General features: G+C 42.2%; 1 protein-coding gene across 2 annotated transcripts in view; it reads left to right on the top strand.

Moving 5' to 3' along the window:
• The first annotated feature begins 218 nt into the window (after positions 1 to 218).
• LOC147101207 (signal transducer and activator of transcription 5B-like) overlaps positions 219 to 27,037 on the top strand; it is a 178,383-nt gene continuing 151,564 nt past the window's right edge. The window contains exon 1 of one of the 2 annotated variants that reach the window (XM_085966454.1): positions 219 to 403. The gene's annotated coding sequence lies outside the window, so the exon portion shown is untranslated. The remainder of the gene's footprint in view (positions 404 to 27,037) is intronic. The other variant, XM_085966455.1, reaches the window with a different exon arrangement.

Genomic DNA, 27,037 nt, shown 5'->3' on the forward strand with positions numbered 1-27,037 from the left:
GGATTTTAATTAACAGCAGGAGATAATCTGAAAGTAAGAACTAACTTGCATTGAAATTCAAGACATCCCAAAGTAGAAGGCGCTATATAAATGCAAGTTGTGGGTGGGGAAAAGGGGGAAGGGAGAAAAAAAAATGTGATTTGCAGACGGTCCCTGAGCGGCTCCAAGGAAGCGTGTGTCAATCAATGCGCTCGAAGCTGAGGGGCGGAAATGGAGCGGAAGTGGGAGGGAGGCGGCTGGACTGCGTCAGCGCGACCGGGGCCGAGGGCTCGAGCGAGGAGCGGAGAAAAAATAAATAAAACATTAAAGTGAGGAGTGGGGGGAAAAAAACAAACTAGAAACATACAAACAAACAAACAAGCGGCACCGACAGCCGGGCAGTTTGGTTAAAAAAATAAACAAGGTAAGAGGCAACTCAGCCACCCGGCCTGCTTGACAGGAAAAAAAATGTACTTGAAAGGCGATCTCTCCGGGCCGTTGTTTTTCATGAGGGGGGTTTTTGTGTTTAATTATTTTTTTAACAAAAAAGAAAGACTGGGAATCAGTTTTAATATAAATTTAAAAAAAGAAGCCGAGGGAAGCCCGAGCCCGTTATTCGCACGTTGGCCGCACGCTGCGGGTTTCACTTTTACACTCGGTCGGTTTTAAAATTTGCTTTGAAATGAAATTGTGGAACTTTTTTTTCCCTCTGGTCAGGTTGAATTCTCGGGTTTGTCAAACTCCTTTTTAATGTGTTTTTTTTAATGAGTCCAGTTTAATGGCTTTTGCGGGGTAGGTGGGGGAGATTTTAGTGAAGTTACTTAATTGTTTTTGTTAAGTTTTTACACTCTGGATAGATTTTTAATATATTTTTATATTAAATTTTAATTTTTTTTGGGCTAATTTTATGTATGTAGTCTGGATATTTAATTTTTATATATTCTGGATATTTAATTTTTATATTTTTTTCTGGATATTTAATTTTTTTTCAGGAAGGTGTTTGATATTTTTAGTCATTGGTTTTTAAAAAAAATGTTTGTGTGTGTTGTTAAATGTTTGTGTGTGGTTTGAAGTCTCGGCTCAGTCCAGTGCGGGGACTGGAGTTAAACATGTTGATGTTTGTAGTCTTGCTTTTGATCTGGAGGAGATGGTGAGGGGCTCCGGGCTCCGGGCTGTTGGGCCCACTTTTGCCTCCCCGATCTTTCCTGAGTCTGAAGGCGGGGGAGAGAGCTGTGCCGATAGGTTCAAGAGAAAGGGCTGTCATTGCGCGCAGGGAATGAGATTTGAGACACTCGCATTGTATTTCCTGTCACAGAGAAACTCCAGAACCAGGTTCACTTCAGATTTTTTTTTTGTCGCCATGGAGTGGAAAAAATATCGAAACCTAATACTGTCTCAGAAATTACAGCATAACTAACTACATATCAAGCGTGTGGTGCAAATTGGACCTCTTCAGTTCAATTCACAGCAGTCAGGGTTTGCCAGAGAAGGTCATAGTGGCAGGAGTTTACAGTACTTCCATAAACAAAATGTTGCTTTTATTATAATTAAAGGTTTACCTGCGGAAGGAGATGGAAGTTATTTTTGGATAAGTACTTACACACTTTTTAAAATCACTTTTTATTGTTTCTACAAAAAAACATGGATTTTTTCTGGGTTGGGGAATTTTTTTTAAAAAAGAAAACCCAATTCTGACCAGCAAAAGGACAAAGTGATTCCAGAGATGCATGCACATTGTGTTAGTGATGTGTGATGACTTTATGTAAGTAGCATGCACAATTATGTCCCCAATGTGCATCCTGCAACCCATCTGCCAAATTTTGGAAGGGGGGTAAACTTTACATAGAATTACATAGCATCGACAGCAGAGAAACTGGCCATTTGGCCCAACTTGTCTACGCTGGTGTTTATGCACCACCTGAGCCCCCCCCTCACTGTAATGATCTCTTCCCCACCCTTCCCCTATATCCCTCTATTCCCTTGCCCTTTGTTAAGCTTTCCCTTAAATGTGTCAATGCCTTCTACTTCAACCACTTCATGTGGCGGCGAGTTCCATGTTCTTACCACTCTGTGTAAAGAAATGCCTCCTAAATTATTTATTTGATCTGTTGGTGGCTATCTTATAATGATGTCCCCTTGTTCTGGACTCACCCACAAGTGGAAACAGTTTCTCCACATCCATCCTGTCAAATTCCTTCACATTTTTCAAGACCTTTTATCAGGTCTCCTCAGTCTTCTGTTTTACAGAAAACAGAGCCCCAGCTTGTTCAGTCCTTTCTGATAGTTGTATCCTCTCCATTCTGGTAACATCCTTGTACTTTGAAATAAGTTCATTAAGCACATTAAGAGCTTGAGAAAAAGTTTAAGTGGCATTTCATACCTAACACTCCTGACCTCTGGTGTCAAAAGGAAAAGAAGATGGCATTCAAAGAGGCTTTGTGACAAAATCTAATGGGGAAACATTTTGATTACTGGCCACCTAAGCATCAACCTGAAGTACACCACTTATCAACAGCCAAGACTCAATTAAGCTAAGTAAGAGGATTTAGAGTCATAGAGTCATAGAGTAATACAGCACGGATAGAGGCCCTTCGGCCCATCGTGTCCATGCCGGCCATCAAGCCCTGTCTAATCTAATCCCATATTCCAGCATTTGGCCCGTAGCCTTGTATGCTATGGCATTTCAAATGCTCATCCAAATGCTTCTTAAATGTTGTGAGGGTTTCTGCCTCCACAACCCTTTCAGGCAGTGAGTTCCAGACTCCAACCACCCTCTGGGTGGAAAAAGTTCTTTCTCAAATCCCCTCTAAACCTCCCGCCCTTTACCTTGAATCTATGCCCCCTAGTTATTGACCCCTCTACTAAGGGGAAAAGCTCCTCAGCATCCATCCTATCTATGCCCCTCACAATTTTGTACACCTCAATCATGTCCCCCCTCAGCCTCCTCTGCTCCAAGGAAAACAAACCCAATCTGCCCAGTCTCTCTTCATAGCTGAAGCGCTCCAGCCCTGGTAACATCCTGGTGAACCTCCTCTGCACCCTCTCTAACGCGATCACATCTTTCCTGTAGTGTGGCGACCAGAACTGCACACAGTATTCCAGCTGTGGCCTAACCAGTGTTTTATACAGCTCCATCATAACCTCCTTGCTCTTATATTCTATGCCTCGGCTAATGAAGGCAAGTATCCCATATGCCTTTTTTACCACCTTATCCACCTGTTCCGCCGCCTTCAGGGATCTGTGTACCTGCACACCCAGATCCCTCTGACCCTCCGTCTTGCCTAGGGTCTTTCCCTTCATTGTGTATTCCCTTGCCTTGTTAGACCCCCCAAAGTGCATCACCTCGCACTTTTCCGGGTTAAATTCCATTTGCCACTGTTCCGCCCATCTGACCAACCCATCTATATCGTTCTGCAGACTGCATTATGATTTATAATGGAGATGGACCAAGAAAGGAATGAGAGTGTGCATCAACATGTATGCCAATTAAAAGCTTTATGAAACAGTAATATGATCTGAAGCAGAATGGTACGCAACAAAGTATACCAGAAGAGCCTCGTTAATTATTACAGCTATGTTAGCAAAATGCATACATTGTATACTAACAGCACAATATATTCTTCATGGCACATACTGCAAAATAATATATCAACATCAACTATTTCATATTTGCCAGCTGTTAAAATATTAGTGCTTCAAGACATTATGAGGGTGATGTGCTACTTTCAACATATACTTACTTCATCAGTCAACACTTTTACAACCAAGATAGTTTGATATTTTGCGGTCATAGAAACTTGTTACATTGAAGCATAATCCTTTTATACAGCATCTTAGTGATAAATACTGATTTTCTCAATTTACCTTTTTTGGGCTATAGTTTTCCCATGATTTTCTCCCATGTTTTGATGCTTAAAAATAAAAAGCTGAAGAACACCCAATGTTTTTAAAATTAGTGATTAAAACTGACTTTGAAGGTCATGTTTATTCCATCTCTCATTAGTTGCAGGAAAAAAATGCTTTTAAACACTCTTGAGGAAAAGACTAACTCCTGGCAGTCTTTTAAGAGATAAAAAGATTCCATATCAGTTTGGAAATGATTACATTCTGATTACTGGCCACCTAAGCATCAACCTGAAGTACTGATATTTCCACTCTCAAAATCATCATTGAGATACTTACAGGAAGTAGTTATACCTGATGAATATTTTTCATTTTCATTTTTTTGGCATACTTTTATAATTTTGTGTAACTTTTAACCCCTTACCACCTCCATTTGCTTAGTCTTGATATCTTGCATCTGAAATGGCAAGAGCATGGCCTGTGGCCTGAAGATGCCCAGAACGACCTTGCCCTGTTTACTTCGTGCACCATCTATATCTGCATTCCTTAACAGAGAATTAGTGTGCTGATGATGCCACCACACCACTCCATTATGTGGGTTAAGTATGAGTTTGTCTGCTACGTTGTATGGTTCATTTACTTAAGACAGCATTGGAATGATTTTTAAAAATGTATTACAGTGCAACGTATGCATTTCCCAAGGCATTGCTTACAGTGAGTGAGATGATGTACTGTCTCATAAGGATAGAAGTATTACATCATTCTGCTACGAAACTGCAGCTGTGCTTAATGAGATCTGGTCCTTGAAGACCACATTAAACTGCAGATTCTGCTGTTCCTAATAGGCTAATTGAAGACTTGGGATTTTCTTGGTCTCCAAAATGTCACAAGTGCTTCCTGACCTACTTGGCTCCCGGTTAAGTAACACCTCGATTTTAAAATTCTCATCCTTGTTTTCAAATCCCTCCATGGCCTCGCCCCTCCCTATCTCAGTTCCTCCAGCCCAACCACCCCCTGAGCCATCTGCGCTCCTCTAATTCTGGCCTCCTTGAGCATCCCTGATTTTAATCACTCAACTATTGGTGGTTGTGCCTTTAGCTGCCTAGGCCCTAAGCTCTAGAATTCCCTCACTAAACCTCTCTACCTCTCTTTCCTTCTTTAAAACGCTCTTTAAAACCTACCTCTTTGACCAATCTGCCCTAATTTCTCTTTGTGGCTCGGTGTCAAATTTTGTTTTATAACTCATGTGAAGCGCCTTGGGACGTTTTACTACGGTAAAGGCGCTATATAAGTACTGTACAAGTTGTTGTTTCAAAAGAATTGTATACATGGGAAATGAAGGGAAATAATCTCCCTGGCAGTGAGCCCTGTAATCTCTTGGAGAGATAGATTAGGCCTGATCGATTTTATTTTTTGGTCTTTTCCTTGCTACAAAAGTTCTTTTTATGGTACCCCACGAAATGCTAGTCCAGCACCAGTAAACAAACCTGGGAGCCAAGCTTAATTCCTTTCTAATTTTTAAATCAGGTTGGCCTGCAAATTTAGTATTCTTTTGCATCAATAATTAAGATACATTCCATAAGAACATAAGAAATAGGAGCAGGAGTCGGCCATTTGGCCCTTCGAGTCATTCAATAAGATCATGGCTGATCTTCTACCTCATCTCCACTTTCCTGCACTATCCCCATATCCCTTGATGCCCTTAATATTCAAAAATCTATCGATGTCTGTCTTGAATATACTCAACGACTGAGCCTCCACAGCCCTCTGGGGTAGAGAATTCAAAAGATTCACCAACCTCCTGAGTGAAGAAATTTCTCCTCATCTCAGTCATAGAAACATAGAAGATAGGAGTAGGCCATTCGGCTCCTCGAGCTTGCTCCACCATTCAATGCGATCATGGCTGATCATCCAAATTCAGTACCTGGTCCCTGCTTTCTCCCCATACCCCTTGATCCCTTTAGCCTTAAGAAATATATCCAACTCCTTCTTGAATATATTTAATGTATTGGCCTCTACTGCCTTCTGTGGTAGAGAATTCCACAGGTTCACCAATCTCTGGGTGAAGAAATTCCTCCTCATTTCTGTCCTAAATGGCCTACCCCTTATCCTTAGACTGTGACCCCTGGTTCTGGACTCCCCGACCATTGGGAACATCCTTCCTGCATCTAGTCTGTCCAGTCCTGTCAGAATTTTATAAGTTTCAATGAGATCTCCTCCCATTCTTCTAAACTCCAGCGAGTACAAGCCCAATCGACCCAATCTCTCCTCGTACGTCATTCCTGCCATCCCAGGTATCAGCCTGGTGAATCTTCGCTGAACTCCTTCCATGGCAAGAACATCCTTCCTCAGATAAGGCGACCAGAACTGCGCACAATACTCAAGACATGGTCTTACCAAGGCCCTGTAGAACTGCAGCAAGACATCCTTGTTCCTGTACTCAAACCCCCTCGCTACGAAGACCAACATGCCATTTGCCTTCTTAACCGCCTGCTGCACCTGCATGCTTACCTTCAGCGACTGGTGCACAAGGACACCCAGGTCTTATTGCCATTCAGATAATAATCTGCCTTCCTGTTTTTGCCACCAAAGTGGATAACCTCGCATTTATCCACATTATATTGCATCTGCCATGCTTTTGCCCAATCACCCAACCTGTCCAAATCATCCTGGAGTTTCTCGGCATCCTCCTCACAGCACACACGCCCACCCAGCTTTGTGTCATCTGCAAATTTGGAGATATTACATCTAGTTCCCTTGTCTAGATCATTAATATATATTGTGAATAGCTGGGGCCCAAGGACCGATCCCTGCGGTACCCCACTAGTCACTGCTTGCCACTCGGAAAAAGACCCGTTTATTCCAACTCTTTGCTTTCTGTCTGCCAACCAGTTCTCTATCCAAGTCAATACCTTGCCCCCAATCCCATGTGCCTTAACTTTACACGCTAATCTCTTATGCGGGACCTTATCAAAAGCCTTCTGAAAGTCCAAATACACCACATCCACTGGTTCTCCCTTATCTATTTTACCAGTTACATCCTCAAAAAAAATTCCAGTAGATTAGTCAAGCACGATTTACTTTTTGTAAATCCATGTTGACTTTGTCCGATCCTGTCACTGTTTTCCAAGTGCTCTGCTATTACATCTTTTATAATGGACTCTAGCATTTTCCCCACTACCGATGTCGGTCTGTAATTCCCCGTTTTCTCTCTACCACCTTTTTTGAATAGTGGGGTAACATTAGCTACCCTCCAATCCATGGGTACTGTTCCAGATTCCATGGAATGCTGGAAGATGATCAGCAAAGCATCTACTATTTCTAGGGCCACTTCCTTAAGTATCCTAGGATGTAGATTATCAGGCCCTGGGGATTTATCGGCCTTCAATCCCATCAATTTCCCTAACACCATTTCCCTACAAATACTGATTTCTTTCAGTTCCTCCCTTTCATCAGACCCTATGTTCCCTGACATCTCTGGGAGGTTATTTGTGTCCTCCTTTGTGAAGACAGAACCAAAGTATGTATTTAATTGGTCTGCCATTTCTTTGTTCCCCATTATAAATTCCCCTGATTCTGGCTGCAAGGTACCTATGCTTGACTTCGCCAATCTTTTTCTCTTCACATATCTATAAAAGCTTTTACAGTCAGTTTTTATGTTCCCTGCAAGCTTACTCTCCTATTCTATTTTCCCTTTCTTAATTAATCCCTTTGTCCTCCTTTGTTGAATCCTAAACTGCTCCCAATCCTCAGGTTTACTGCTTTTTATGGCCAATTTATATGTCCTCTCCTGGGATCTTATGCTGTCCCTAATTTCCTTTGTTAGCCACGGTTGAGTCACCTTTTTTGTTTTATTTTTATGCCAAACTGGGATGAACAAATTCTGTAGTTCATCCATGCGGTCTTTGAATGTTTGCCATTGCCTATCCAGCGTCAACCCTTTTGAGTGACATTCCCCAATCAATCCTACCCAACTCGCGCCTCAGACCATCGTAGTTTCCTTTATTTAAATTTAGGACCCTAGTCTCTGTGTCGACTACTTCATTCTCCATCTTAATGAAGAATTTGATCATATTATGATCGCTTCGACCCAAGGGGCCTCGTACAACAAGAAATGGCCGACCCCTTATTCTGAGACTGACACCCCTGGTTCCAGACTCCCCAGCCAGGGGAAACATCCTCCCTGCATCTGCCTTATCAAGCCCTGTAAGAATTTTGTGTGTTCCAGGTCAAACAGAACAATATGGCAGAAATTATGAACCCAGTGTCAGTATTCTCAGCCATATATACCAGTATGCATCTCCAATACCAATTGAGTATTCTCTGCTGTACCATCAGCTATTATGTCCGTAGCCTCTGGAACACCTTCCCCAAATACCTTTGTCTTGCCACCTCCCTGTTTTCAAAAACATCGTGAAAATCCCATCTCTCTGACCAGTCTTTTGGCTCCCTGCCTAACATTTTTCTCTTTTTTCCAAATTTATCCCCTATTTTGTGGCCACTGTTCCCCACCACCGTAGAAAGTATTTTGAGGCATTTCTGTATTTGAGAAGCGCTGTAGAAATATTTGTTATACACTGACACATGCGTAGTATATATTCTGCAACTCAGTGATTTATTTTTGCTTTAAAAAGAGAACAGCCTATATGCAAGTCAATACGATATGTATGTTAGCTTTTTCTGAGAATTACAACTTTAGCCCACCTAAATCTAATGTAATTAGATTTGCAGATTGGAAAAGTAAGAAAGAGATGACACTTGAGTAATGTCTTAAAGCTAATATTTTGTTCACACACATTCTGCTAACCCACAGGGGATAGCCATTCAATTAAATGTTGAGAAACCATGTAATGTTTTGCTTTCCTGTTTGCTTAGTGGCCTTAATTGAAGAATGTTTTAATTAAAAATTGCATTGTCTATGTAGTGTGGTATTGAGCCAGAGAGGCCAAGAAGCCTCAGTCCAATCCCTGGTCTGTGCTCTTCACTGTCCTCAGCTAGAGCATTAGTGGGGCACTGCAATTGATATTAAGGACTCGCAGGCTAGGGACAAGGAATAGTCACTCAGCATTTCTGCTCCTCTCTCTACTCTAGTGACTCCTGTTGGAAAATGCACGTGTATGGACATTGGGTGAGGACACTGACAAGCTTGTCTTTAGTTGCCCTCTTTTTCTTCCCACTTGTCCTATGTAGACTGCTGACAAACTCTTATTATAGTTCTTCACTTCAAAAAGATTGAGGTCAGACTAATTCAGAAATACTGACACTTGTTAAGATTCAATAACTAAGGCTTTGGTATCCTAATTGCTAAGCATTTTTTTCAGAAACAAACTTATTCCTCCTCAGCGTAACTTCAGTCTGTCGTATCATAAATGTGTAGTTCAGTGTTTTATTGCGTGCTGCAGGATGGTGCAGGAGGATAGGGTTTTTGAATCCTATTTTTTTTTTTTGCTGAGGTTCATGCATGTTTTTTTTTCTCTTTCCCCAAACCCACACAGAAATAGAAAGATGCCAATCTGATCAGGGTTGTCTTGAGTGGAGAAGGAGGAAGTTGTCTTTTAGAACATCCTACTGATTTTTGCTTATTTATTATCAGTTTGTTTGAAGTCCAGAAGCAACACTAGAAGTTAATTACCTTCTCCCATCTCTTTTGGATTTTTCTGCACAGAAACTGTAGGAACTTAGGGTTCCACCGTAAGTTTGCGATAAGCACATTTTGTTTTGTGTTGCCTATTTTTTTTACAAAATGCCTAATTTGAAACTTAGGAAAATTGAAGTCAATGGAAAGGAAAATTGGGCGAGGTGGCTGATCTGATACCGCCATATTTACACCCCTACCGAATTTGAAAGTTCCGCTGTGTCTTTCCTGGACTGACGGAAAATTGCAGCCAAGTACAGGAAACTCTTTTTTTTATCCGGCACCGACGGGACTGGTGTGGTGCCGGTTTATCAAAGTCTGGATTTCAGAGAGGTATAGTAAAAGGTACGAGAGCCCCGTACATGGCCACAGATCCAGGCATCCCTGTGCAGGAACCCCGGTTACACGGCCACAGATCGAGGAACAGCCACTAATATGAAGTAAAACTTACCTGAACCTACTCCTGAATTTTGCCGGTTAACAGAGATTTCCGGTTATTTAGGTGCCGGTAAATCGAGAGTTTCCTATAGACAAGTGTTGAAAGCTGCACCATGAAGTCTTCAGTAGCTTAATCATTATGGAATCAACTGTGAGAAAAATGAAGTATAATGTATCATGGTATTGGCGTTTTTTTTCTCCTTCTGGAATACTTGAAGGGTTAAACAGCAGGTTTATTCATGAAAAACAGCTCTGTTTGTTTTGATGCAACAAGCCTCAGAAACTTGGCTCAGGGTCGATTTCCGTAGGGCGGGTCAATGCTGTGTCCAGTTACTATTTTTCTTCCAAGGTGTGAACCTGTACTGTAAATCTACATTGCTATTTCTTTTGTTGACAGCCATTTTAGTGATTAATAAATCTCCGGCAGTATGGAGCTGAAGCCATGGTCTGATCAAGAAAATCATGTGATTTTCACATGATATAACCAGGAAACAAAATGTAGTTTTATATATTTTCTATTTGATCTCTGAGCTTGTAATAAATTACCTACTGAGTAAGTGAAGACATACCTTAGATAACAGGGATCTTGGGTTCATGTCACGCTACATGTAACCCCACCTGACGTAGAGTCATCCAGACTCGAGTCGTCGTTGGCTTGTTCTCTCTATACAGATGTGGCCGGATCGGCTGTGATTTCCAGCAAAAAAAAAATTTTTTGTTGTTGTTTTTCATACAGACCCCAGCATCTGCAACATTTGACCCCTTGTGACCCCACCTCATTGTTCTTTGATGTAATGTTTTCCTGACTGACCTGTTTGGACACCATTCACACCTTTGATTGCTGTGATTATCTCTCTGCCGAGGTGTGATAAATGGCAGTTAGAAAGATTACCTGTAAACATCTGACATTATTCTCTGACTATATAAGCATCTCTCCACTTCACTTGACGAAGGAGCAGCGCTCCGAAAGCTTGTGATTTCAAATAAAACTGTTGGACTATAACCTGGTGTTGTGTGACTTCTTGCATTTGTCCACCCCAGTCCAACTCCGGCATCTCCACATCTTAGATAATAGGGAGTGAGGGCTCATCTATTCGAATCGTCTCCAGACACAAACAGAGAAAAATGTTACGAGTAAAAAGAAAACCCCCAAACTCAACAGTGATCCTGGACATTGTATTAGCTTATTCTACCTAGCCCATGAGAGAAGGCGATCGAATAATGGTTGTGCTCCTTTTCATCTGTTTGTCTCTGACAACATTATGGAAGTGAAACAACCAAAGAGTGGCTTCAGTGTTCTTTGCCAAACTCTTCAGAAGATAATAGCAAAATACTGCGGATGCTGGAAATCTGAAATAACAACAGAAAATGCTGGAAATACTCAGCCGGCCAGGCAGCATCCGTGGAGAGAGAAACAGGGTTAACGGTTCAGATCTGGGACCTTTCATCAGAACTGGAAAAAGCTGGAGATGTAACAGATATTAAGCAGGTGCAGAGACGGGGGTGGGGGGGGTTGCTGAGGAGGGGGGGGGAAGGAATTGAAAGAACATACTGTGCTTATGTAAGAGGCAGGAAAGATAAAATGTTGCAAATGGGAATGGCAAAACCATACAGCATGAAAAATGGGGGCAGGGATTATTATCTGAAATTGTTGAACTCGATGTTGAGTCCAGAAGGCTGTAAAGTGCCTAATTGAAAGATGAGGTGCTGTTCCTCGAGCTTACGTTGAACTTCATCGGAACAATGTAATAGGCCGAGGACAGAAGGATCAGAGTGGGAGTGAAGCGGAGAATTAAAGTGACAGGCGACCGGAAGCTGAGGGTCACCCTTACGGAGGTGTTCCGCAAAGCGGTCACCCAATCTGCATTGGGTCTCCCCAATGTAGAGGGGACCACATCGTGAGCAACGAATACAGTATATTAAATTGCAAGAAGTACAAGTAAATCGCTGTTTCACCTGGAAGGGGTGTTTGGGGCCCTGGACAGTGAGAAGGGAGGCGGTAAAAGGGCATGTGTTGCATCTCCTGCACTTGCACGGGAAGGTGCCAGGCGAAGGAGAAGGGCTGTTAGGGATGATTGCGGAGTGGACTAGGGTGTCGCGGAGGGAGCGGTCCCTTCAGAATGCTGAAGGGGGAGGTGAGGGGTAGATGTGTTTGGTGGCGGAAATGGCAGAGGATGATCCGTTCAATGTGGAGGCTGGTGGGGTGAAAGGTGAGGACAAGGGGAACCCTATCGTGGTTCTGGGAGGGAGGGGAAGGGTTGAGAGCAGAAGTGCAGGAAATGGAATGGACACGGTCAAGGGCCATGTCAACCACAGTAGAGGGGAATCCTCGGTTGAGGAAAAAGGAAGACATGTCGGAAGCACTGGTATGGAAGGTGGCATCGTTAGAACAGACGCGGCAGAGACGGAGAAACTGGGAGAATGGAATAGAGTCCTTACAGGAAGCGGGGTGGGAGGACGTCTAGTCCAGGTAGCTGTGGAAGTCGGTGGGCTTGTAGTGGATGTTTGTCAAAAGCCGATCGCCAGAAATGGAGACGGAGAATTCAAGGAAGGGAAGGGAAGAGTCGGAGATGGACCATGTGAAGGTGAGGGAAGGGTGGAAATTGGAAGTACAGGAAACTTTGTGATATCCTGCACCGATGGGACCGGCGTGTTGCCGATCTATCAAAACTGCCGGACATACAAAGTTAATGTTGAAGCATACAGAGGTTTTCATCTCCGTATCTGACAACAAACACTGTTGCTTAGCAACAGCTTCTAAAGAGTCAGCTGCAGCTGCAAGCGTCTCTAGCTGAAGCTGTTGCTATAGCTACAGACCTTGCAGTGCCTGACTGGGGGGAAAAAAAAGAACGAGAACTAAAAAAACTTATAGAAAATGGCTCCTGATTTTTGCCGTTAGATCGAGTATTCCGGACATACAACCTCCGGATAAACCAAAGTTTCCTGTAAAGTGAATGAACTTATCTAGTTCAGGGTGAGAGCAGGAAATGGCATCGATACAGTCATCGGTGTACCAGAAAAAGAGGTGAGGGAGGGGACCTGAGTAGGACTGGAACAAAGAATGTTCCACTATCCCATGAACAGGCAGGCATAGCTAGTGCCCATGCAGGTTCCCATAGCAATACCTTGAATTTGGAGGCAGTGAGTGGAGTCAGAGGAAAAGTTGTTCAATGTAAGGGTGACCCTGAGCTTCCGGTCGCCTGTCACTTTAATTCTCCGCTTCACTCCCACTCTGATCTCTCTGTCCTCGGCCTATTATATTGTTCCAATGAAGCTCAAGGTAAGCTCGAGGAACAGCACCTCATCTTTCGATTAGGCACTTTACAGCCTTCCGGACTCAACATTGAGTTCAACAATTTCAGATAATAATCCCTGCCCCCATTTTTCATGCTGTTTGATTTTGCCATTCCCATTTGCAACATTTTATCTTTCCTGCCTCTTAGATAAGCACAGTATGTTCTTTCAATTCCTTCCTCCCCTCCTTAGCCCCCCTGTCTCTGCACCTGCATAATATCTGTTACATCTCCAGCTTTTTCCAGTTCTGATGAAGGGTCCCAGACCTGAAACATTAACTCTGTTTCTCTCTCTCCACGGATGCTGCCTGGCCTGCTGAGTATTTCCAGCATTTTCTGTTCTTTCTTCAGAAGATAAACTACTTTTCCTGTCTGCAACTGGGTTTGATGTGATGATCAAAATGCCCATGAGAAAGGGGTTTAATATCTGCTGTCTTGTTTTAAATGTGAAACCATAAGGAGTTATTAGTGCCCATTCTTCAGTTTACAATTGATAAATTGTATGTTCCCCATTTCATGAGTAATATTTTATGATGCCTGATTCTTTCTTGGGCTTTTAATAAAATATGGTATGTTATGAAATTCTTTCTTTGATACTGCTTGGAGTAGCTCTGGTTATAGTGATAGAGGAGAAAGAAGGAGAGACATGAGGGAAATATTGGAGAGACATGAGGGAAATATTATTGGAGAGATAGGAAAATGCAGAAAATATTACTGGACTTCAAGTTGGTTGTGTTTTGAAATAAAAGCCAGGCACGAGCAAGACCCATTTGACCCATTGAAACTTATCCATCCAATAAACAAGTTCTCATTGTGGCATCCAACTGTATGTTGAACAACCCAGAGTTTTTATCTTTTTGCCCCTGCGTGGAAGATCAAACCTTTACCATGCTGAGTAAAGACGTTCTTCCTGATATGTTTTAAATTTACTATTTACTCAATTTCAGTTTATGTGCTTTGGCCCTTCTTTCCTGACATACCTTGAAGTAATAATTTTCCTTTACCTGGTCTCAATATTTTATATACTTGGATTCACTGAGTTTCTTAACTACGTTCTTTTTAGACTGTAAAGCCAAATCTTCTCTAATCTTTCCTCATAAACCAAACTGCACATCGTACTTGGAAGTGTGGTCTGATTAGTACATTGTGCAACGTATCCTAATTTTTGTAGATTTGTATTTTGCTGTTCTGGCTATACTTGTCAGTATCCTATTAACTTATTTAATTACTTTGCCACATTGATCAGGCATGAATGTTGCTTGTCTCATCATTGCCAGGTCCCTTTCGAAGTCTTCTCAAGTTAATTCAGTTGTGCAATATTTTACATTTACCAGTCAAATTTAACTTGCCATATCTTTGCCTAATTTCATTACCAAACTAAATCCTTTTCCAAATCTTTTGCAGCATACTCTGTCTTTACTGCTTTCCCTATTTTAATGCCCATGGCAAATTTGACCTGGTTGCACTTGGTTTAAATTGCTTTGTAATTTATATGGAGTCGAAACACTTTAGGGAATCCAGTTTTCTCCTCGCCCCGAATTTCACTTTGCATCTGGTATACTTTCTGTTGTTATTTTCTAAGTCGTTTTTTATATATCTCGCCATATTCTATCGAGAGTTCCTATATTTTGCCGCAGCCACTTTTGTATAAAAGCACAAACCAAATTGAGTAAGTCTCATGCTACTCTACCAGGGTAATCATTTTCATTGTAGCTGGATTAGAAGCAAACTGTATAATGCACACTTTTTGTCCACCTGGCATTTCAATCAATTGCTTTTATAATTTAAATATTAATACTTACATAAATCTTGCCTATTTGGAAAGACTATAAAATTTGTTTTCAAAGATGTTGTTGTAAGTACATTCTTATTTTCAGGATGGATTCATGTCGTTGCACTGCAGGTGACAGGGTCCACAGCAGAAAAGCTTTTGAACATAATTGGTATATTCACGGTGGTTTTGCCTTTCGGATTTCTTTGTATAGTTTTCTTGTGCTCAGCATTTGGGGCCATTCTACCTACGAGCCAAAGTGTAGACTTGTGTAGTATTGCCAGGGGTTGATGTTGCTGTTTTTGACTTACTGGCATTAGCATGAGATCTATGTTCTTGCATCCTATGGATCGCGAAAGAAAAGCACTCTTATCAGACCATACAAATTACTCCATAGACCCCAATTGAAAATTAAACTAGTAGTAAGTCAGTACAGCAGACTTTACTTGATTACGCAACTTGGTAATTATGCCAACATGAGTACAAAAATAATAAATTGCACAACATGTCGCTAGCTTAATGAGATAGAATCTACATTGCAAACATATTCTTGAGGTTTGGTCCATCCTCAACATGGTTTCCTACATTACAACAGTGACTATACTTTAAAAGTACAGGAAACTTTCTGGTATCTGGCACCGACGGGCCCGACGTGGTGCCAGTTCATCAACAATTCCGGATAACCAAACGCTATAGTAAAAGATACGGAGCTCAGAGCTCCGTATAAAGCAACAAACCCCAGCTTCAAAACAATCGGCACAAGTTGCAAGCGTCTCTGTAGCTTAGCAACAGCTTCAGCTACACCCTTGCACAGCAACAAATGGAGTAAAAAAAAGTAATAAAAGTTATCTGAACCAACTCCTGAATTTTGCCGGTGGATAGAGCGTTCCGGTTATTTAGGGGCCGGTTAATCAAAAGTTTCCTGTACTTAATTGGCTGTAAGCACTTTGGGACTTCCTGAGGTTGTGAAAGGCGCTATAGAAATGCAAGTTTTTCATCTCCTGGCTGTCGTATTGTGCTGCTGGAAGAACTGGAGAGCTGCCAGCTGCCAATCACACCCTACCCCCGGAGACACTGTGGGGGATCTCTGCTGCTGGACTGGGTTACTTGAATTCAAGACAGCCCTCCAGGTGTTCCAATCAGGATACATGACTTGCTTTTGTGCAGATCAAAACCTATTTTGATAGCCTGGCCATTAGGAATGACAATATTAGGCTAAAGCATTCAGACTTCTGATGTCCAGCAATGGGCCTGAAGTGATCGAGTAAACAATCAACAGCTGAGGTGGTTACTTACAAAACATAGACTGACCCACTATGTATTTTCTAAATACACATGAAGAATTGGGCTGTCCTAAACAGGATAACCTAAATCTGAAGTAGGCAAAAATAAAGTGAACCCCAAAGTCACAGACACATCTGCTATTTCAGTATATTAGAGATCTTGGCCCAGAAATTCGGATCGGGGGCTTCCCGCGGGTGCAAGCCCCCGACCTACACTTATATAGCGCGCCGACATTTGAGGTCTGGGCCTGCGTGCATTTCCGGTCTGTGGCCCGCTCCAGCTCCCGGCGCGCTGTGCTTGCGTGATCCAGCGGCGTAGTTAGTTCGATGCGTCAGCTGGGATCACGTGAGCACTGGGCAACCAATCGGAGGTTGCAAAAGTTCATTCATGAGTTTGATAGTAAGAACTGTCAAACTCATTAAAAACTCCGGGCGCCCAAAACAGTACTTAAACTTCAAATAAAAGCTTTTTAAAATCCCACTAATTAAATGAACTATTAATAACTGGAAAAAACTAATTTAAACAATTAATCAAATTTTTGAAAAAAATAATTTTTAAAAAATCGGGTCTAAAAATACACTTACCTTACTGTAAAGTCTTTAAAAATAATAAACCTGTGGAAAAAATTTTCTAACTTTAATTAATAGACACTTACCTTTTAAAACTAAGTACTTACGTCTGGTTTTTAAATGTGCAAAAAGTACAGGCCTTCACGCACGGGCAAACCTGTCAAAAAACCGGAAGTTCAACGCGCACGCTGTAGAAGTGCCTTACTTCTTAGCTCTGGGTAATGACTCAATACACACTTGGATTCGTCAGACGGACAGGCCTTTTATTTAACTTCTCTTGCAAGGGGAATCAGTACCTCCACTCAAGGGGTGAAGCTACTATTCCAATGATACAGTGTAAACGTTCTATATTTATACAGTGTAACAAACAAGTTTGATTGAAATCCCTTTGTTCCTCTATCAGGATACATTTTAGATTAATCATCAGGTAGAAATAACATATTGACAGAAGGATCCTGGACACATAAGTCAACCGTTAATCTATAACAGGGCATGAATCGTGTAACCGGAGGTCCTCTTTAATCATATATAAGGGAGGCAAGCTTTGCTTTCGGTCACAAGTTATCAGGTCATTGGTACCATTAGGTGGGCAGGCATCTGTTCTTGGCTGTAGTTCGAGTACGTGCAATAGCTCTAGTTACACATCGACACTTGCCTAGTGTCAAGTCTGAAAACTTTTACCCAGCAAACACTTGAAATTAACCCCTTATATCATGTAGATTTCCTCATTCCCCCCTTTTGTCCTTTCTAAGGACAATCTATCTCGCTAAGTTTAAGAAACTCTACATCAAAGGTCTCACCCTTAATATCCTCATATTCAGACATCATTGGTACTGGAGGAGTTGACGCTAATAAGGAAAGGACTTTTGTACACAATAATTTTAAACAACCAATCAATAAACTAATTAAAATTATTATCATCACAATTGCGATAAAAGCTTCCAAAATTTGCTTTCCCAATGCTCCTCCCCATCCTGAAATCCAATCCCACATTGACCATGGTTCAGGTTGACGTAGTTTCTCTACGGCCTTCTTTATGTGGTTTACCAGATTGGTGATATTTTCTGAGCTATCTGGGATATAGGTGCAACATTCGGTTTTTATGATTGCACATGTGCCCCCTTCTTTTGCCAACAAATAGTCCAGAGCCATGCGGTTTTGTAAGGCAACAGTGCGCAAAGCCACCATTTCTGCGTTTACATCACTAAGAGCATCTGCAGTATCATTGGCTATTTGTTCCAACACTGCTGCCATGTTTATAGATTCTCTTGTTAACTTCCCTGTTCCATACCAGGGAAATGCTATAGCAAAGAACCTTTCAATTTCTGTAATGGCTCGTTTTGCTCGTGTCCCAGGGTGGCTATCCAAAGATAAAATGTGATGTATATAAGGCACTACATATCCCAAATAACATGACCCAGTCCAATTTTGTGGTAACCAGGGGTATGCACTAATAGACTCTCTGGATTCCTTCGATTATCATATTGGGGATGAAACCACCCTTCAAATTTTATAAGGTTGTATCCTGCATCTTTCTATTCATTTTCCAACTGATCTGGGTTTAAACTATTTTGGGTCTGAAATGTACTGGCTGCCTCCTTATTCCAGGTGGTATTAGACTGTAATAACCACCCTACCATCTCTTTTATTTCGAAGGGAATGGGCCTTAGAGGTATTCCACCCTCTGCATGCACAGGGATGTGGCTGCATATCCAGCATTTGGCAAGGTTCTGTCTTTTAGCGTACAGATAACTTGATGATAGTTATGAAAAGGATTATCACAAAACATTGACTTAGCTGTCAGGGCCAGTCCTCCCCTTGAATTACCATTGCAGATAACCCCTCCGTTCGCAGTTTTGTCACTTGGTAATACAGTATCACGGCATGTGACCCATAGCTTATCAAGCTTCTGTCCACTATCTTCTTCTACTATCTTATTCTGCCTAATCCTAAGACTCAGGGGTTGATACGGGGGTACCTGCATAGTGTGATCCTGAAGCTGAACCTTCATAGTCTCGTTATAGCATATAATATAAAAGAGATTTTTGGTTAAAAATACACATTCTTCTATACATGGTTTGCCTTTCAGAGGGTCTGGGTAAATCCATATGGCAGTTTCAATTATCGTTAACAAAAGGAACAATCTCATCAGAGTCCAAATCCAGTTCATCTTGGTAGTGTATTGTCTTCAACTGATGCCTTCTTACAATGGGACGCGTGTATCCATGTTGGTCGCTCCTTTACTTTTACAGCGGTGTTTGTGGTCAGGAGTACTTGGAAGGGTCCCTCAAATCTGGGTTGAAGGCCATTCTTTCGTTTGAAGATTTTTATGTAAACGTTATCTCCTGGCTCGAAAGTATGGCACTTTCCTTCAGCGGGATCGACCTGGGCTTCCTTCACCTGTTGATGGAAACTAGAAATGCATTTGGTTAGTGCAATGCAATAACTCAACATATCTTCCTCCATTTTATGAATGTCCATTTGTTTAGCTGTTAAAGGTGCCGAAAAAGGCAATCTTTGTGGTCTTCCCATGACGATCTCGTGAGGCGACAATCCTGTAGTTCTGTTGGTAGCAGACCGCATTGTCATTAAAGCTATGGGTAACAAATCAACCCATTTAAGTCCAGTTTCTTTACACAGTTTTGCAAGCTTGTTTTTCAGCATCCCGTTATATCTTTCCACTAGTCCAGCCGACTGTGGATGATAACTACAATGAAGGTGCTGGTTAATCTGTAAAGCTTTGCATAGTTCCTTAATCACTGTTCCCGTAAAATGGGACCCATTGTCACTTGACAGTTTTGCTGGTATCCCAAAGCGAGGTACAATGTCCTTCAATAAACATTTAGCAACAGTAGTGGCGTCACTCTTTCTACAAGGAAACGCTTCAATCCATCTTGAAAACATATCAACAATAACTAATACATATTTAAAGCTCATACACACAGGTAGTTCAATAAAATCCATTTGCAAGTGTACAAAAGGACCCATGGGGTTTGGATGGGATGCGGGCTGTACCTTCTTTATTTTTTTTCCTGCATTCATTGTCTGGCAGATAATACAATTTTCACATATTTGTTTTGCCAACTTTGAGATTCCTGGTGCATACCAGGTCTTGAGGATATAGTCCGCCATCCCCCTTTTGCCCGCATGGGTGAATTTATGAACACATCGGCCAATTGGTGATAGTAATGATTTGGGTGCCACCATGCGGCCGTCATGATGAACCCATAAGCCGTCAGTGTTTTTTAAAACAATGATTAACAACCCATTCCTTTACTTCATCAGAACTGGCCCTATCTTGATGGGTCAGCACATCATCTAAGGACGGGGGCTGCGGTATCTCTGGCTTTTCCCTAACAGGGAAGGCTGAAACTTGTCGTTCAGTACTTGATATAGCTACTGACTTAGCAGCGCTATCTGCAGCAGCGTTTCCAAGCGCAACCTTGTCCAAATGCCCCATGTGCGCTTGGCACTTAATAATTGCAATCTGTTTACGTCTCTGAATAGCTAGTAAAAGATTTTGCACTTCTTGTGCATTTTTAATCTGGGTTCCCGAGGAAGTCAGGTAACCGCGAATTTTCCAAATTTGTCATGCTCATGTCTGGTTATTTCTGAATAGTTCAATATCCATTGTCTACAATAGCCAGTCATTCCTAGAAAATGCTTCATTTCTCTTTTAGTTTTTGGCAACGATGTGTTGCAAACGACCTTTATTCTATCCGGCGTTAACTCCCTGTTTTAACAATGATTCCATCACTGGCTCAATTCCTTTTTCTGCTTTCTCTGACAATGGATACTGTGACCTTTTGGGTAATGGTGCAGCTGGATTAATTGTAACTTTATAGGGCTGTGCAGTCTAATAGTTAGGAGGTATTTTAAATTAAAAAACGGCTGATAATCTTGTCCTGTTTTGTCATAGCAGGCCGTGCAGTGCAATTTTGGATGCCATTTCCCTAGTTTCAGGGATTCCTGGTATTGTTTTATGGAGCTTGTAATGAATCCCCACGCTCCTAACAGACTGACAAGTTTGGGACTCAAACTTGGGTCGGCAATTTCCCATGCGTAAAGAACAGGGTGTTTTATTTCTGTTACTGGGTACGCATATGCCTTATCTACTTGGATTTCTACTGTTACTCCTGATGCGGAGCAAATGATTGTAGCATTCATTTTGCACAGCAAGTCTCTTCCACATAAATTCATAGAGACATCTCCTGATAACAGAAAGGAGTGTTCTTCCTCAAATTCTTCTACTTTTACTGTGAGGGGAGTCAATTGATTCAAGCATTGTAGTATTCCAGCCAATCCAGCTATCGGAGTCTTTTTCCCATTAATAGGCATTCCTTCAGAATATCCTTTCCCTAACACCGAAAAGGTTGCTCCTGTATCTACTAAAATGACATAGGTCTCCCAGCTATTTGCATTTTAATTTCAAGTTCGCTGTGTGAATTTAAAGAAACAATGGGCATTTGGTGGTCTGTGGCGCCTGGGGCTGCTGGTGTCAGTCAGTAATTCTGATCTCTATTTCTCCTAAATCCCTGTCCGTTTGTAGGGTAACCTCCTGACTGGTCCGAAAAAGGGTTATGGACAGTGAAATTAGGACCTTTATTCTCTAACGGAGGTCCATTATTGGAGGTTTTGTTCTGACGATTTTTCACAGGGCATTGGTTTGCCCAATGTCCGGGTTGTCCGCAATTGTAACAATTACCAGATCGTCCATACCCTCTTACTCTACCACGTCTTCCTCTATATTCCCCTCTATTCATCCTTCTATAGTTACCTTGTTATCCTACCATAATAGAGGAGAAAGGTGTTTCTTCAGGGTAATTTTTTTTTTCTGACTCAACAAACATAGAGGCAGTCTTTTTATCTGGCTGTTCTCTATTTCTCTCTTGTCCGTTAAACATTTCTCGAGGCAAGTAATTCTTTCTATGTTAAATGACTATCTGAGGGAAAGGGTCTAGTCTTATTTACAGTCCATTTGGACCAATTTGGTAGGTGATCAATGGATGATTGACCAGTTCTTTAACATAAAGGCTGCTGGCGTGCCTTTCTCGGGTGGCTTACTGGCGCTAGCACTCATTTTAGCAGTTTAAATGGTTCACTTAAAACAATCTAAACTCCCGTGACAATCCATGATCTGCGTTGTACGCCCCTACAGATCAGATTAATAAACTATACATACATATAAAACTCGAGGGTTCTCAACCCTCGTGGAAGGTATTTCTAACTGGGGAAAATACTGAATCCACAATAGCTTAGTGGATCATGTAAAAGACATCACTATTTTCTCAACCATACATTCCGCCGCGGGACTCACTTCCCCGGCTTGGGTCTTTTCCAACCCCTTCTGCAGTTTTTTTTTCAGCTTAAATATTTTAGTTAAAACATACAACAATTCCGTAACACTCTATGATCTGCGTGGGACGCCCCTACAGATCAGACATGACTAAACATTAATACATATAACAATAAACAATAAACAATACACTTGTTAAACAACAACCAAAGTGTTACTAAATCCCCAACCTATGCAGCCTTACTGGACAAAGCTGCAAAGTTGATTGATAATAACAAGTAGTTAAATACTCACTCTCATAAACATTAAACATTGACACTGTGTTTCAGACATCCGCCCACTCTTCTCTCTTTTTTTTTTACCCTATTCCCTTTAGCCAAATCTTTAGCAAAAAGGGCCTTCAATTTGTCCCAGCTAACTTCAAGCTCTTCTCTCCTTCTACCCTACTCCCTTTAGCCAAATCTTTAGCAAAAAGGGCCTTCAATTTGTCCCAGCTAACTTCAAGCTGGAACCTTGCTAGTTCAATTTCCAGTAAATCGCTAGCTCCTTAGTTAATCAAATTCCTGACTTAACCTTCTCTCTCAGCAAGCTGGAACCTTGCTAGTTCAATTTCCAATAAATCGCTAGCTCCTTAGTTAATCAAATTCCTGACTTAACCTTCTCTCTCTGGTACCTTTATTTCAGCGCTTCCTACAGTCCTTTTCTGCACGATCCTGTTCGCGGGGCGTCAGCGCCTCATGGCTGGTCCTCTGTTCCGTTTCTGAAAGGGAAGCAGTCACAACGGCAGTTTAACCCCCGAACCTTGTGAGTCAATTACCCGATGGCAGTGCTGTCCAATGGAATAAACAGACTGTGCGCAGCTATGCTTATGGCAGGGAAAGTCCCAAAAATGTGGCAAAACACCACCTTCGGCCGATGGGATTTTCCCAACCGAGCAACGTACTCGGCGTCTGTTAACTCACCAATTGGTACAGCAAGCCATCTCGGTGGGACCTCCAAATTGTAGAAGTGCCTTACTTCTTAGCTCTGGGTAATGACTCAATACACACTTGGATTCGTCAGACGGACAGGCCTTTTATTTAACTTCTCTTGCAAGGGGAATCAGTACCTCCACTCAAGGGGTGAGGCTACTATTCCAATGATACAGTGTAAACGTTCTATATTTATACAGTGTAACAAACAAGTTTGATTGAAATCCCTTTGTTCCTCTATCAGGATACATTTTAGATTAATCATCAGGTAGAAATAACATATTGACAGAAGGATCCTGGACACATAAGTCAACCGTTAATCTATAACAGGGCATGAATCGTGTAACCGGAGGTCCTCTTTAATCATATATAAGGGAGGCAAGCTTTGCTTTCGGTCACAAGTTATCAGGTCATTGGTACCATTAGGTGGGCAGGCATCTGTTCTTGGCTGTAGTTCGAGTACGTGCAATAGCTCTAGTTACACATCGACACTTGCCTAGTGTCAAGTCTGAAAACTTTTACCCAGCAAACACTTGAAATTAACCCCTTATATCATGTAGATTTCCTCAACGCGCTGCCTCGTACGTCGCACGCGCTGCCTCGTACGTCGCACGCGCTGCCTCGTACGTCGCACGCGCTGCCTCGTACGTCGCACGCGCTGCCTCGTACGTCGCACGCGCTGCCTCGTACGTCGCACGCGCTGCCTCGTACGTCGCACGCGCTGCCTCGTACGTCGCACGCGTTTCACCTCTTAATCCCTTCGTTCAGGGGACCGGAAGTGCCGTTTTTCCCGCGCATGCAAGAAACCGGCACTTCCATCGGGTCCACGCGTGGGTACTCCGTCCGTACTCACGTGTTGGGACCCGAATTTCTCGGCCCTTGTGTATAATGTATAGAGTACTTCCTGTTAGTGTTACATTGCCTGTACGTGTCATACTTCCTGTAACACTAGCCTCGGTGGTGCTGAGGGCAGCAGCCTGATGCATTTTCAACTTTCAAGTAGATTTAAAAAAAGTTTTTGCATGTCTTTAAAGCTGTATACTTTTTGTAAAGAAATTATTTTGAAAATGCTCCCACTGCTTGTTCCCATCACTGCTGCCTCCATTATTATTTCTCTCCCCTCCCGAATCTTCGGCTTTGGCTGTTTACAGCTGCAACTCTTCCTCCCATTGAGTGTTTACCCCTCCCAGGTCTCCTGTCTCCTTTCCTCAGTAGGATGAAGGCTAATAACCTCAAATATCATCTCGCTGCCTCTCAAAATTCTGCCAGAAACCAGGCCTCTTCTATTCTTTTCCCCACCAATCTTGTCTACCTAGCCATTCCTGATCGCCTCTTAATCTTCCAGCGGTCTTATCTCCTCTCCGACCTGCTCATGCCAGTGCTGCAAGTCCTCTAGCACTATTGTTGGCAAACTCCAGGAGCATTTCCCTCCCCTTTGTGCCACTAAACTCCAGCAGCTCCGCGTGCTGAACCCCACGACTGTCCGAACCCCCACCCCATTTCTTGCAAAATCTAGGGCCGCTACCAGTGGTATCAAAGTACACACCTTCCCAGTGTTGCTAAACTTGGTAGCCCTTCCTATATGACCTCCAACCTGGTATATCTTGCCTGCCATCTTGTTGTGTAGGATCATAAAACCTTACAATATACAGTAGAAGGATGTCATTCAGCCATCATTCCTGTGCCAGCTCTTTGACAGAGTTGTCCAATTTAGTCCCCCAGCCCAGCTTTTTCCCCAATAACCCTGCAAATTAGTCCTCTTCAAATACATGTCCAATTGCCTTTTGAAAATTCCTATGGAATCTGCTTCCACCACTCTTTTTCAGGTAATGCATTCTAGACCTTAACCTTCTGTGAAAACATTTCTCCTCGTTTCCTCTCCAGTTCTTATGCCAATTATTTTAAACCTGTGACCTCTGGTTACCGACCCACTTGCCAGAGGAAACTGTTTCAAAATATTATGAATATATAAAAATTGCTGCTACTGTAATGGTGCAAAATTAATGGGAACAACCCTGTTGAGAAGTCTTGTAGTCGATAATGGAATACTGATTCTTGGTCCTTATGTTCAGTTGTGCATTAGGTTATGAATTTTGCCAGATGTTTTCATGTTCATTTGCCTAGCAAACTGCTGTACAAAAGTAATTTATATTGATATAGAGTTTCTCATGTATAAGAATACTTGAGTGCTGTATAGGAGGGGACGTGGTAGGCACCAAGCAGGAAAGGAAGGAGATTGGGATGGTTAAATGAAGACATGGTTCACAAGAAAGAAAGAACTTGCATTTATATAGTGCCTTTCACGACCTCAGCGCATCCTAAAGTGCTTCACAGCCAGTGAAGTACTTTTGAAGTGTAATCACTGATGTAGTGTAGGGAAATGCTTCAGCTAATTTGTTCACAACAAGGTCACGTGAACAGCAATGAGATAAATAATCAGTTTTAGTGATGTTGGTTACAAGAGAAATGCTGCCAGGACACTGGAAGAACTCCCCTGCTCCATAGTGCCATGGGTTCTTTTAAGAAGATGGAACCTCCCTCAGCACTGCACTGAAGTGTCAACCTAGGGTTTGTGCTCAAGTCTCTGAAGTGGGACTTGAACACATAACCTTCTGACTCAGACGAGAATGCTACCACTGAGCCACACCCGACACCTAATTGACTTTTTAAAATTATACTTTAGTGAATTGGATAATACATATGTACAAGATTCAATTTACTTACAGTGCAGCAACTGCAACATTACACAACTAATCTGCAGCATAATTAGTGCTATATTGGGGGAAAAAAACACTTGTACATAATGTGATGAAACTTTGTGTGTGATTTTTAAATGCTTTGGTGGTGGTTGTTCCTTTTTGGTTTGGTAAAAGTGTGTATTGTTTCCATATTCTGTTGGACCTTTTAAATTGTCCTTCAGGAGCAACCCTGACATTCCCTCCATAATTGATTTAGAATGCCAAATTCTGACTTGTGGATGATTTGAGATGAAAGTCTCCTGCAACAACTCCAAAGCAATAATTAATTTCATCATTCTCAGCCCAGTTCCTACTGGGTATGAATCTATAGTACAAACTACTTCTGACTTGACATTAAGTTAATAGTTTACTCAAATTGCAAAGATGTGTGTTGGAACTACAAGTAGACTATCCTTTATCCGAAAACCTTGGGACCAGCTGTGTTTCGGTTTTCGGAAGTTTTCGGATTTCAGAAGGTTTTCATCTCTGTATCTGACAACAAACACTGTTGCTTAGCAACAGCTTGTAAACACTCGGGCCCTGCCTTGGAAGCGTCTCTGAAGCTGTTGCTAAGCTACAGAGACTCTTTCCACAGCCTGACTGTTTAAAAAAAAAAAAAAATGCTAGGGGAAGCAAAGACCCTAACAAAACGGCTGCTGATTTCTGCCGTTAGATCGAGGTTTCCGGCTCCCCTTGCTCCGTATCTGAATTCCTTGACTTAGCGGGGGTCTGGGGCTCGACTGCCGCCGCCAGTTGTGGGAAAGCCGGATATCGGCTGACTCCTACACTAAGCTGGCCCGCAAATCAGGTCCGGGGGGGGGGGGGGGGATGAAAGAAAAGACTTTCGGACGGGCCACTGCAGCTATCGGACGGGCCGCTGTATTGTTGGGTTCACTCTCCCGGTACCACCTCCACACTGCCCGGCTCGGCCTGCAATCTCCTACCCAGGAGGGAACTCTGTGACCCTCTGCCCTGCTCACAGGGAAAGGCAGAGCTCCCGGACCACTCCTGTCATGTTTGACGCCACTCGGGTCATGTCGTGCGCACGACTTACGCGCCACGAAAAAACTTTCGGTTTTTAGAGGTTTTCGGTTTTCGGAAGTGCGGATAAAGGATAGTCTACCTGTATCTACTCTATCAAATCCCTTTATCATTTTAAACTCTTCAATTAGATCACCCCTCCACCTTCTAAACCTTAAGGGAATAAAAACCAATTGAAT

This window comes from Somniosus microcephalus, chromosome 24 (assembly GCF_052327205.1).
Source record: "Somniosus microcephalus isolate GS21.2 chromosome 24, FLI_Smic_1.0, whole genome shotgun sequence".
NCBI lineage: Eukaryota > Metazoa > Chordata > Chondrichthyes > Squaliformes > Somniosidae > Somniosus > Somniosus microcephalus.